This window comes from Microcaecilia unicolor, chromosome 10 (genome assembly GCF_901765095.1).
Source record: "Microcaecilia unicolor chromosome 10, aMicUni1.1, whole genome shotgun sequence".
In the NCBI taxonomy this organism is placed as follows: Eukaryota; Metazoa; Chordata; class Amphibia; order Gymnophiona; family Siphonopidae; genus Microcaecilia; species Microcaecilia unicolor.
In genome coordinates this window covers 125,754,058-125,766,718 of record NC_044040.1, presented here as the reverse complement: position 1 = coordinate 125,766,718, position 12,661 = coordinate 125,754,058, and the positions used below count along the sequence as shown (strand labels likewise).

Genomic DNA, 12,661 nt, shown 5'->3' with positions numbered 1-12,661 from the left:
GGTCTTTTACCTCCCTGTGAAGAAAAGTGAGGAACAACAGATACAGAATAATCGAGATAATCAAGAGCTTAATGTTACAGCTTTACTGGAAACTTCTGAATTAGATCAAATAACACCATAGTAACATAGTAGATGACGGCAGAAAAAGACCTGCACGGTCCATCCAGTCTGCCCAACAAGATAAACTCACATGTGCTACTTTTTGTGTATACCTTACCTTGATTTGTACCTGTCTTTTTCAGGGCACAGACCGTATAAGTCTGCCCAGCACTATCCCCGCCTCCCAACCACCAGCCCCGCCTCCCACCACCGGTTCTGGCACAGACCGTATAAGTCTGCCCAGCACTATCCCCGCCTTCAAACCACCAGTCCCGCCTCCCATCACCGGCTCTGGCACAGACTGTATAAGTCTGCCCAGCACCATCTCCGTCTCCCGCCACCGGCTTTGCCACCCAATCTCGTCTAAGCTCTTTAGGATCCATTCCTTCTGAGCAGGATTCCTTTATGTTTATCCCACACATGTTTGAATTCCGTTAACGTTTTCGTTTCCACCACCGGAACGTCCGGTTGAGCTATGGAGGAGTGAGGACGCGTGGACACGCTGCTCCAAAGCGCCCGACAGAGCCAATGTTCAGAATCAGCTGATATTCCCCCCGAAACGATCCAGTTCTCACCTTAGCGCAAAGCACAGAGCGAGAGTGGCAGAGAGGTAACGGAATCAAGGGGTATGATGAAAAAAGATAGCCGTGAGAAAGGGCGCGGAGCGGAGGCCAAGATGGCGGATAAGAGCCAACCGCCGTCTCCGACTCCAAGCTCGCAATGGGCGGCAGACATAATAAGAGAAGTGTCGGAGGCAGTGGAACAGTCGGTAGACTGTAAATTTCAAAAAATATTGGACAAATTAGATGGCATGGAGGAGCACTATACAACACTGGAGAGAGAGCTGAGAGAAATGCAACAACGAGTTAACAGTGTAGAAGATGAGGTGCAGAAACTAACAGGAGATGCCCCAGCATTGCAAAAACGAATAACAGAACTGGAAGAAAAGCTGGAGGACATTGAAAACCGCTCAAGGCGGAACAACATACGATTGGTGGGTCTTCCGGAATCCCTGGGAGATAGAGATCTACGAAGCTTCCTTGAAAAATGGATACCGGAGGCAGCGGAGCTCCCGGAATTGGTGGGGGAGTTCCGTGTTGAGAGAGCTCATAGACTGGGACCACGACGGTCGGGAGAAACTCGACCAAGAGTGACAATCCTTAAAGTTCTAAATGATGCCCATAAACTACAGATATTACAGGCGCTCCGAGGTGGCAAACATCTGCGGTACCAGAATAATAAAGTCCTCAGCTTCCAGGACTATTCAACCAAGGTAGCAGCGGCGCGGAAGGCGTTCGTGCTCGCATGTTCTACACTCTTTGTTAAAAGATTCGCTTCAGCCTCTTGTACCCAGCGAAACTGAAAGTTATGGAGCATGATAAGGTGCACATCTTTGAGAGGGTGGAAGACGCTAACGCATACCTGGAGGCATTGGCAAAAAGGGGAGCAGAGCCTGAATGAATGGTTGGGGCCGCAGACATGCAACAAGGCGACAGGTGTTAAGGCCGCAGTTTGGCGCAAGGACCCACCAGAAAATGGCAGCATTTGCTAGGTGCTGCAGTTAGGGGACCAACTTAAAATGTTAAAGTTCGTTTGAAGTTGTTATTTTCCAATTTGATTTCTTGCTTGGAATTTTGAGAAGAGGGCGTTTTTACACTGAGGGTGGACTGAGATGACGACAACCACTCATATTTGGATACAATAGCATAACTAGAAGTACAGTAAAGAAGGACTCTTTGGAATGTGTAAAGCTACAAGTCATAGGGTGGATGCCAGTTGCTCAGGGAAAATGGGAGCAATCATGAACGTTGAGCCAAGCATCTAAGTGAACTTGATAGCGCTGCAGCTGCGGCCAGGCAGAAAATGATATGTGGTATCGTGAGAGGATGGCAAATAATTTAGATAGCGGACCGTTTGTTGGAAACAATTTTTAATTGCTGCAGACTAAAGGGAAGCTGCACACGTGTCAGGTCTGCTTGTAGCTGATACTATTCTGACCCACTAGAGTCGAAAGAGTTGAGCCAACACAGATGGGAGCGATTATAGCAGACACTTCACTTTGGATAAAGAGAACCAACTAGATTGGGCATGAAGTACTACACACCTGGAGAGGAGATGAAAGAGAAGATTGTCATACACTTACTGACTCTCTGCAAGTATATTATACTGTCTGGACTGTAAAAGGGGAGAGATACCCGATCAGGTTCATAAGGATATGTGCGGCGAGACCTGTGAGAAAGAGTTGGGTGGATCACGTTCTAAATAAAGGCTGGTGAGAGGGTTTGGATGAGTGTGTTTTAAAAAGACCCAAGAGTGGGCTGGAAGAGAGGGGGAGGATGGGATAGTTAGGAGGGTGGAATTAACAGGCAGGTGATAGGAAGATGGAGAGCTTTTGGTGCTCTCTCTCAAGAGAGCGCGGGCTCTTCATAAAAGGGTATTCTGGGGAGGGAAGGAGGGGAGGAGTTTGAGGAATGAAGACTAGGGAGATCTAAACCTGCTTATGTTTAGGGGGGGAGAAGGGGGATAGAGGCGGAATGTAGGGAATTGGGTAGGGCGGCTTCAGGTCCAGAATGGAAGAGCTCCGGATATATACCGGACAAGTGATGGGATGTGGGGGAAGGGAGAGGGAGGGGGAGGAGGGGGGGAGATCTGTGGTTATTGGGGTATGTTTTTGGGGTTTTTAATATTATTTATATGCTGGCTTCGCGTGTGGAGGGGGGGCGGTGCAGGATTCACTGGCTAAGAGGGAGGGTACCTAAGGGCTGGGAGGTACGCTCTCCAAACAGTAGTAAGCAGACTAAACTGAGATATGCGCTGACTTGGAGTGCTGGGGCAGGTTAAATTGCTGTCTTGGAACGTGGGGGGGGGGGTCTCATCGCCCGTAAAGAGGAAAAAAATTCTACAAGCTTTGCAGCGCCATGCGGCGGATATAGCGTTTCTCCAAGAAACACATCTGACCTCCAGTGAACATGATAAATTCAAGCAGGGCTGGGTGGAGACAGTGATTGGCGCTCCAGCCCCAAAAAAGAAGTCAGGCGTGTTGATTTTATTCAGAAAGGGGCTACAGTTGACCATCAAATCGATTAAGAGGAGTGCAGTGGGTAGATATATATTGGTGGATGTCGTGTTAGGGGGGATACCCTATATTTTCTGTAATATCTATGCACCCAACGTCTATGATAAGAAATTCTACAAAGAGATTGTGGCACTGCTGACTCCATATCAGAGGAGCAATGTGGTGCTTGGGGGTGACTTCAACATGGTTTATGACCCATTAGTGGATAAGACAAGTCAGGGGAGTTTGGGGTATAGACACTACTTGAGGGGACTGCCATTTTTGTGCGCTACGCTGCATTTGATAGATGCGTGGAGGGTGTTACATCCGTGTAGCAGAGACTACACACACTTGTCTCGGGCCCACTCTTCCCTCTCCAGGATTGACTACATATTGGTCTCGAAACCTCTCTTCTCTAAAACTGTGGAGGCGGAGATCGGGCCAGGTGAAATATCAGACCACTCCCCAATATGGGTGACATGGGAAGCGGTCGGAGACAGGAGAGGACAGGGGGGGGTGGACATTCCCATTTGAACTTTTTCGGGATGTAAAATTTCAAGAATTCTTGCAGGAGAAGTGGAGAGATTATGAGTATTATAACAGAGAACATATAGAACAACATGGGTTATATTGGGAAACAGCAAAGGCGGTTCTGAGAAGTGAGATCATCGCATACAGGGCATGGAAAAGGAAAAAGAGGGATAAAGAGATATTACGCTTGGAAAGGGAGGTTCGAGCACACCGGATGAAGTATGGGGCTGCCCGGACACCAGAACAGAAGTTAGCATATTTGGAGGCTCAGAGGGAATTAAATTAACTCTTACAGGAGAGGGCACAGAAATCCATCATGTATTATAAACATCAATTGTTCATGTATGGGAATAAAGCGGGGAGCTTGCTGGGCCGGTTAACCAAGGGGAAAAGAGGTACAACTCGAATCCTACAAGTAAAGAGCCAAGATGGAAAAGTACTTAGGTTGGAGCAGGAGATAGTGGAAAGCTTCCGTCAGTATTATGCGGGTCTGTACAGGCAGGATGCGGACATAGTGTCCGATAGTGCTTTGTTTTTAGATAATGTTGATCTCCCAAAACTGTCGGAGTCACAGAAAGAATATCTCAATGCCCCTGTTGAGGAGGGGGAATTAATTCTAGTGTTCCAACAGAGTGACATTCATAAGGCACCAGGGCCAGATGGGTACAGCATGGCTTTCTACAAATTCTTACAAGAACAGGTGACTCCGCCTTTGCTGAATCTATTCAATTCTATGGCGGCTTCAGGGTTGGCCCCAGAGACTTTTAATATGGCTAAAATGATCGTGCTGTTGAAACCGGGTAAAGACCCGGAGGAAATGGGTCCCTATAGACCAATATCACTGTTAAATTGTGATGTTAAACTTTACGCAAAAATTTTAGCGAACCGGTTGGCACGAGTGCTCCCAGACTTGGTGGTGGCACCACAAGTGGGGTTTGTAAGGGGCAGATCAGTGGTAAGTAATGTGAGTGCTCTTATTGCCTCGTTAGAGAGAGTGGAGGAGCAGAGACAGCCTTCTCTGCTTGTTAGTTTTGACGCAGAGAAGGCTTTTGATCGGGTGGTATGGCAGTTCCTGTTTGCAGTAATGCAGAGAATTGGTGTGGAGGGTTTTTTCCGAAGTGCATTGGGAGCCCTTTACTTGAGCCCTCAAGCTTTCCTGTGGATTAATGGTGAAAGGTCACAGACATTTCAGATAAGGAGAGGAGTGAGGCAGGGATGTCCCCTTTCTCCATTACTGTTTGTTCTGACGCTGGATCCCTTGATAAGGGAAATTGAGTCGCATCCGGAGATAGTTGGAGTAGAATGGGGTAAGGTGGGATTTAAGATATCCGCATTTGCGGATGACATTTTGGTACATCTTACTGACCCCAGGAAATCTCTAGATGCCTTGTTAGAATTGTTCAGAGAATATGGGGATTTCGCAGGATTCCAAATCAATTTTTCAAAATCCCTGGCATTAACCGCCACGGATACAGTGAGTGGGGGGTGGGATTCCCATTAAAGTGGGCTACAGACAACTTCAAATATTTGGGGGTAGAAGTGTCCATGAAAACGACAGCTTTTTACAATCTCAATTTCACTAGGCTATTGGACAATATGCGACATAGGTTGCAAAAATGGGCAGTATTACCTCTTTCGTTACACGGGAGGGTCCAGCTGTTCCGTATGGCAGAATTCCCCAGGTGGTTATACATTCTACAGGTGCTACCGCTGAGATTGCGAAACAAAGATCTTAAGCAATTCTATCAGCATTTAAGAAAGTTCATTTGGGGGGGGGGGGGGGGGGAGCCCAAATTATCACTGGAAGTATTAGTAGGTTCATGGAAAGAGGGAGGTATAGGTCTCTCAGATATAAAAAAATATAATCAAGCTTGTCTGTTAAGACATTTGGGAGACTGGCTGCTTGAGAAACAAGATTTTACGCCACGGCAGCTGGAACAGGCCTTCTTTGCGCCATAACACTTACATTATCTACTTCACGGCCCACGGAGTTCGGTGCCAAAAATATTTAAGAGCAGTCTGTTGCTGGGTCCAATGAGGGCGGTCTGGACGGACTTAAACGGGTATTGGGGTTTGGAAGCGGACACATCAGATATCTTGCCACTGCAAGGCAACCCATCATTTTCACCTGGGTCAGACAATAAGATATTTCGACGATGGGCATCTATGGGAATAATCAGATTGGAACATGTATTGCGGACAAGAGGGGGCCTACTAAGCCTGGGGGCATTGGGGGTAGGCATCACTGCTAGTCATGAGTTTGCATATGAGCAACTAGCTCATTATGTCCGATCACTAAATATGGAACACCTGAATAGTGGACATGGGAGGAAAGTAAGAGAGTTTTACAAGGCGAGCCCAGGAACGCGGCTCTCAATATCGAGCCTGCACAAGCTACTATGGGAACTGGGCCCGCAGAAACCTACCGCCGTAATCACTGCACGATGGGCACGGGACATGCAGAGACCCAATTTAGCTTTAGATTACACAAAGTTGGTGTCCCGTATACCTGGGATTTCAGTGAACGCCAGTCTAAGGGAATGTCAGTTTCGTATATTATACAGAGCTTACATGACTAGACAACAGGTGTTCAAAATGGGAGGGGTGTCGGACCCCCTCTGCGCCAAGTGTCAGCAGAAGGACGGCACTCTCTATCATTGCCTCTGGGAGTGCCCTGTTATACAAAGGTATTGGAACATGATCATACAGTACTTGGAGGGCTTAGTTAAATCACGAATTAATTACACGCCTTTGGGGATTTTATTTGATAAATATGAACTTTTTGTTTTCCAGCGGGGGGGGGGGCCCGTGACAGTTGATACGCAAGGCTTGCTTGATGGGGAAAAAAGTGATCATGCATGGGTGGTTGAGCGTGGCCCCACCAGACTTCTGGCACTGGAGGAACAGATTCCACGAGCTATTGTTGCATGAGCGCAGGGCGGTGGGACCCTCCAAAAAGAAAAGAACACGTTTCATTTCCACCACCTCCCACGGGAGGGCATTCCAAGTTAGTTGCTGTTGAGACTTGGAAGGAGGAGGAAGTGCTGCCAGAGGCTCTGCAGGCTTCCAGGGGGAAGGGAGTGAGGCCTAGCTCCTTCCCCAGAAATGAGGAAGGTCCCTGGGGAGCGGTCCTCAGGAAAGCCCCAGGCCAGGGGGTCTCCTGGGGCCAGGGACCAGAAGGCCAGGAGAAGTAGTTCCCTCTCTGGCAGGGCTCCAGAGAGGAGGGAAAGGAGCCCTGTGGATCGAAGAGTGCAGGCTTCCACGGGAGGAACCCAGACCGGTACCCCCCTCACAGTGGCACGCCATCTAGCAGGTGAGGGGGGGAGAGAGCTGGGGGAGGCCCCAGAGAACAGCAGATCGGAGGAGAGAGAGGAGAGAGCAGAGGTAATGGAGATCTGCCGGGAGGCCCTACCGGTGTCAGAGGAGGAGGACAGTGACTCCTCAGAGGAGGAAGATTTCACAGACTATAGTCAGGATCCAGAGGACCCGACCAGTGGCCTGATTCAAATGGTGAGAAAGATAAAAAGCACAGAAAAAGAGGTGGTAGGGTTGGGGAAACGGGTTAAAATGGCAAAAGCCCTGTGCAAACTAGCCCCAGTGGAGCACCGCAAGACTTATACAAAGGAGGTAACCCGTTTACTCAAGCTTCTTCAAAAGAAAGAACATTTGCTGGGGGCATTGAAAAAGGGCCCTGGGAACCCTCTGAGAGAAGTTTACATCAACAGAGAAAGAATTGCCTTGGGGGGAAAAGCCCTGACAACCTTCAAACAGTCACAACAGCAAACAGAGAAGGAGAGTAGGAGCTCAGACCTTGGACCCCAGAACACCCAGGGGCCAGAGGAGCTTCCTGGGCCCAGTACCCAAAACACATTACAGTATATGCAGTACCTTGCTAGTCAGTCTCTGGCAGCTTCTGGAGCAAGCAGGGCTGGAGAGGCATCCTCGTTAAGGGAACCTGAGGTTGGAAAAACTGAACAGGAAAAAAATTTTTAAAACCCAGACTTTTCATCTTGTAGAAACAGGGGCTGGAAGTTCAGGAGAGAGACTCTTTTCTACACCAGTGATGGTGGAAGCAGAAATTAAAAACTTACTTGAGCAAGAAGCAAGAGGTCAGCAGAGGCAGTTGCAGCCACAGGTTTTGTGCCCATTGCCTGCAGCAGGAGTTGAGAGCAGCAAACAAACACTGACTCCATTGCAGCTGGGGAGGCCCCACCCACACAGCACTGAAGGGCTGGAGGTCACAGCCAGGCAGGCTGCAGCACTGCCAAAGACTGAGAATGGTGAGGTTTTAGCAGAGGAAAACCTGGTGACAGAGAGTGCTGCAGCTGGACAAACAGCAGGTGAAAAGGAGGGGTTCTCAATGAAGAAAGCACAGGAGGATCAGGAGTGTTTGCAACAAACCGGCCTGGCAGCAGAGGCTCCAGCCAATCGGTCTGTGGGAGCAGGAAAGACTGCAGAACAGCTACAAATGCTGGCAGGTGAAATAGCTGCAGCGCCAGAAGATTCCCCATGTGTGAGAGGGCAGGCACTTCTGGAGTGTGGGAAGCCTCATCCGCTTGGCGAAACAGCGGGGCTGGAGGATCCGACGGAGCAGAACGTTGGAGGAAAAAGGGACCCGGTCCAGAGAGCAGGTTTTGGGCGGGAGGGAGGGGTACTTGCCTTGCCATGCGCACCAGAAGTAAACGTAACTGGTGGTACTAGGGATTCTGATCCCGGCCAGGCAGCGGGGTGGTTGGTTCTGGGGGGAGGGGTTGATTTGACGGGAGGGGGGCAGGGGCACCGGGAGGGGACCGGTTATATAGGGGAACCTGCTCTCAAAGTTCATACGGACCAAATCGATGGGGAGACAGGCAGGGTTTCTGTTGCAGGAGGCATTGAACTGATGGACACTGTGACTGCAGGGGATACGAGTGCTCGGGGGGTGAGGGGTGCAGGGGACCAAGGTTTGCTGGTTGAAGGGGTACAAGGCATGTTGGGGGGAGGGATAGGGAGGGAGGCTGAGAAACGGGGAAGGCTAGAGAAGGAGGATATGATGCATCAGGAGCGGGGGGGTCCCCGCGCTGGAGAAGGGGGGGGACGGTGGGGGGGGGGGGTCCGTCCTTTGCGGCGGTGGTGGGTGGAGGAGGCGGGCGCAGGGGAACTAGGGGGGTAGGGGGCAGCGGGGAAGGATGGGGAGGGGGGTGGGGGGGAGGCCAGGTTCCCAAAAGGAGGAATGTGGTACAATTGAAATGGGTGGGGGAGGGGGGGATGCCAAGCAGGGATGCAGTCCTGAGATTGGTCCTTGGTCTAGGATTCCTCCCAGAGGACCTCTATGCCTGTATTCATCCGGTGAATATACCAGAATACGATATTAGCTTTCTAACCCAGCGAGGCATGGAGGTCTTCTGGGAGAGATACGAAGGGGTACGGGGGAGAGGGGACTGGAAGAACTACCGGGCCGTACCGATTAGCAGACCCGACCTGGTGCAGGTAACCCTTCTGGTTCGAAATGATTCTCTATCAGGGGCGGACCTGGCCTTCTGGCTACAACGGTACGCAGAATTGCGTACCCCCTTGTCCAAACTCCCGGACCCCAGTAGGGTGTGGGCTGGAGGTTGGGGTGCGCAGGTTAGGCTGAGGCAGGCAGGGCATGTCACCCAGCACATTCCCTCCTCGGCGTTCATCGGCAGGGATCGGATTCTCTGCTTTTATAAGGGGCAGCCACGGCAGTGTCACAAGTGCGGGTCGTTTAGACATTTTAGTATGTCATGCCCGGTTGTGCAGTGTGGAAAGTGCGGGTCTAAAGAGCATCCCACGGAGTCCTGTATGTCTATTCGGTGCAACCTGTGTGGGGGTCTGGGGCATGCATTTCGAGCCTGCCCTTGGGCCTCCCATAATGGGGGTGAGGAGGAGATAGATAGGGATGGTTCAGGTCAGGGGGAGGGGGGAGGGGAAGCAGACCATGATCAGGTTCCCGGGGCGGGGGGGAAAGGGTCCAGGGAAGGACAGGGACAGGTAGAGGGGGGGGGGCTTGGGGGAGGGTCGGAAGCGGCAGGAAGGGGAGGATGAGGGCTGGACGCGGGTGTCCAAGAAACAGCGAAGAGGAAAGGGGGGAAGGGGGGTGGGAATGGGGATAGAAGTAGGGAATAGATTCAGGGGTTTGGAAGAGGAGGGAGGGGTTGAGGAACTGGCTGGTGAGGAGGTAGAGGATGGGGGTAGCCGGCAGGACGGGTTGGGAGGTAGGGGAGAAGGAGTGAGGGGAACAGCGGGTAAGAGGAAAGAGAAACGGGGGGGGAGGGTTTTGAGGGACAAAGAGGGGGGAAGGGTAGGGGGGGAGGTGGGTGGATCGGGGGAGGTGACAGCTGATGCAGGGAGGGCGGGAGAGGAAAGGAAGGTAAGAAAGGAGGTAGTAATGCAGGCCCGTGAGGGGAGGGAGGAAGGGTCGGAGGCGGGATTGATGGGAAGGGTGGAAGAAGAGGAGGTAGTAGGGGTGGAAGAGGGAGGAGAGGAGGGGGGCAGGTCGGTTGATGATCCCCAGGGAGGGAGGGAGGTGGGTGAAGACAAAAAGAAGATAGGGAGGAAGAAAGCAAGGGTGGGGGAAGGGATGTTTAAGCTAGGGGTCCGGGATTGGGCGGAGGAGGAAGAAGAGGGTGGAGGGGAAGGGACCATGGATGATGGTGTGGAGAGAAGGGAAGGCAGCCAGGAAGGCGGGGGGTGTGGTAGCGAGGACTGATGGCGGGACTGCTATTGGTGTTCGCCACACTTAATGTGGCTAGTGTCGCCTCCCAGAGGGCAAGAAGCTTGGCATTTGATGGCCTCTCTGCTGTGGAGGCGGACTGTTTCCTCCTCCAGGAGACCCGGTTGCAGACGCTGGAGGACATCCGGCGGGCAAAGAGGGCCTGGAGATGGGGACCCTCTATCTGGGGTCTGGCCGGGGAGAGGTATGGGGGGATAGGCATCCTCTTTAAAACCAATAAAGTAGAGATTCAGAGGGTGGTGGAGCTGGGTATTGGTAGGTGTTTGGTGTTGGACGTAATATTGCGGGGGGTGGCCTTGCGGGTGATTAATGTGTATGGACCGCAAAGCAAACAGGGAAGGTCTGCATTGTTCAACAAAATTAAGCCTTACCTATACACTTCAAGGCAGTTGGTGTGGGGAGGAGACTTCAACACTATCTTACGGAAAGAGGATAGTGGGGGGCGGGCACCACAAGTACGCTATGATGGGGTTCGACTAGCGGGGATTATGAAAGGAGCAGGGCTGGTGGATGTACATATTGCACTTGGTGGTGGGAATCAGGGTTTCACCTTTTCACGGGGCACCTGTAGGAGCAGAATTGACCGGTTTATAGTTCGGGAAGGGGCATGTAGGCAGGCACCTAGGGTGGTGGAAGTAGATTTCTCTGACCACAGGATGGTGATGATAGAGTTGGGGGGAGGGGGGGGCGTGCAAGCTAGGGAAAGGGTTGTGGAGATTGAATCTCAAATGGTTGAAGGAGGGGGTGTTGCACCAGGAGTACCTGGAATTCCTAGCAGACCAGGTGTCCATTCAGGGTGTCTTCCCTTCCCTCAGGGACTGGTGGGAAGTACTGAAACACCGCACCAGAGGGTTTTTTCTCCGTCAGGCAAGGTGGGAGGGAAGGGAGGCCACCCGGTTGGGGATCGCCCTGAGAAAGCGACGGGATAATCTAATTTCCCGGGGGGGGAGGAGGGAGGATATTGAGGTACTGCAGCAGGAGGTTGAAAGAGTACAGTACAACCGCTACTCTTCCCTCGTCTACGAGCGGGACTTCGGGAAGCTGCTTGGTCCGGACCCGTATGACTGCTGCAAGGAACGAAGGGAGAGGAGGGTGGTGGTGGGGTTTAGGGATGAGGGGGGGGTGCTCCAAGAATCCAGGGAAGGTATTTTGCGGGTGGTGGGGACGCATTTTGGGCGGGTTTTCTCGGACCTACAGTTGGGGACAGAGGCCATGGGAAGATATATTGAGGGGACCCCGGGGGTGGGTAACGGGGGGCCCCATCTTCAGGTCTTAACGCAGCCGTGGACGCTGGGTGAGGTGGAGGAGGCCATTGGGGCCTTGCGGCGCAGAACAGCGCCGGGGCCGGATGGACTTCCGGCGGAGTTTTACCAACGGTTCAGGGACCAGCTGGCGCCGCTCTTGCTGGAACTCTGGGAGGAGGCGCGAACAGGAGGATCCTTGCCGGAGTCTATGGGAGGATCAGCATTGGTCCTCCTTAGCAAAGGCAAGGACCCTCAAGACGTGGCGAACTGGCGACCAATAGCACTATTGAACAGCGACCGGAAGATCTTCGCCCACATGCTTCATGCTCGCATGAGGAAGGTCTCCGGTGAAGTGCTAGCAGTCCCGCAGAGGTGTGGGGTCCCAGGAAGGGGGGTGCTGGAGGCAGTAGCCTGGGTGAGGGAGGGCTTGGAACATAGCCAGGTGGGAGATGGTAGGTTGGTCGTGGCCTTGGACCAGGACAAGGCTTTCGACCGAGTGCAGTGGGAGTTCTTGTGGAAGGTCCTGGATCACTATGGCTTCCCGGGGGAGTGGATCGCACAACTGCAACTGTTGTATGCTGGGGCGCGATTTTTTCCCCTGGTGAATGGATGGAGGGGGGCGGAGGTGGGGGTCACGGCAGGGGTACGGCAGGGGTGCCCATTGAGCCCCCTGCTGTACGCTTTTGCCATAGATCCCCTGGTGCGGAGGCTAGGAGGAGGGGGGGAGGGAGGGCTCAGAGGGGTAGAGGTTGGCAAAGGGAACGTATTGAGAGTCATCGCTTATGCAGACGATGTCACCGTTTGGGTGGCAGACCAGAGGGAGGGGAGGATGCTGCGGGAGACCCTTGAAGAATATTCCAAGGCATCGGGGTCACGGGTAAACCTGGGTAAGTGTACTAGCTTGTGGGTGGGTCCAGAGGAACGGCGATTTACTACTACTACTACTACTACTTAGCATTTCTATAGCGCTGCCAGGGTTACGCAGCGCTGTACAAG

General features: G+C 52.3%; 1 protein-coding gene across 3 annotated transcripts in view; it reads left to right on the top strand.

Moving 5' to 3' along the window:
* KLHL24 (kelch like family member 24) overlaps positions 1–12,661 on the top strand; it is a 451,642-nt gene that overhangs the window by 389,909 nt on the left and 49,072 nt on the right. The gene's annotated exons all lie outside the window — the stretch shown is intronic.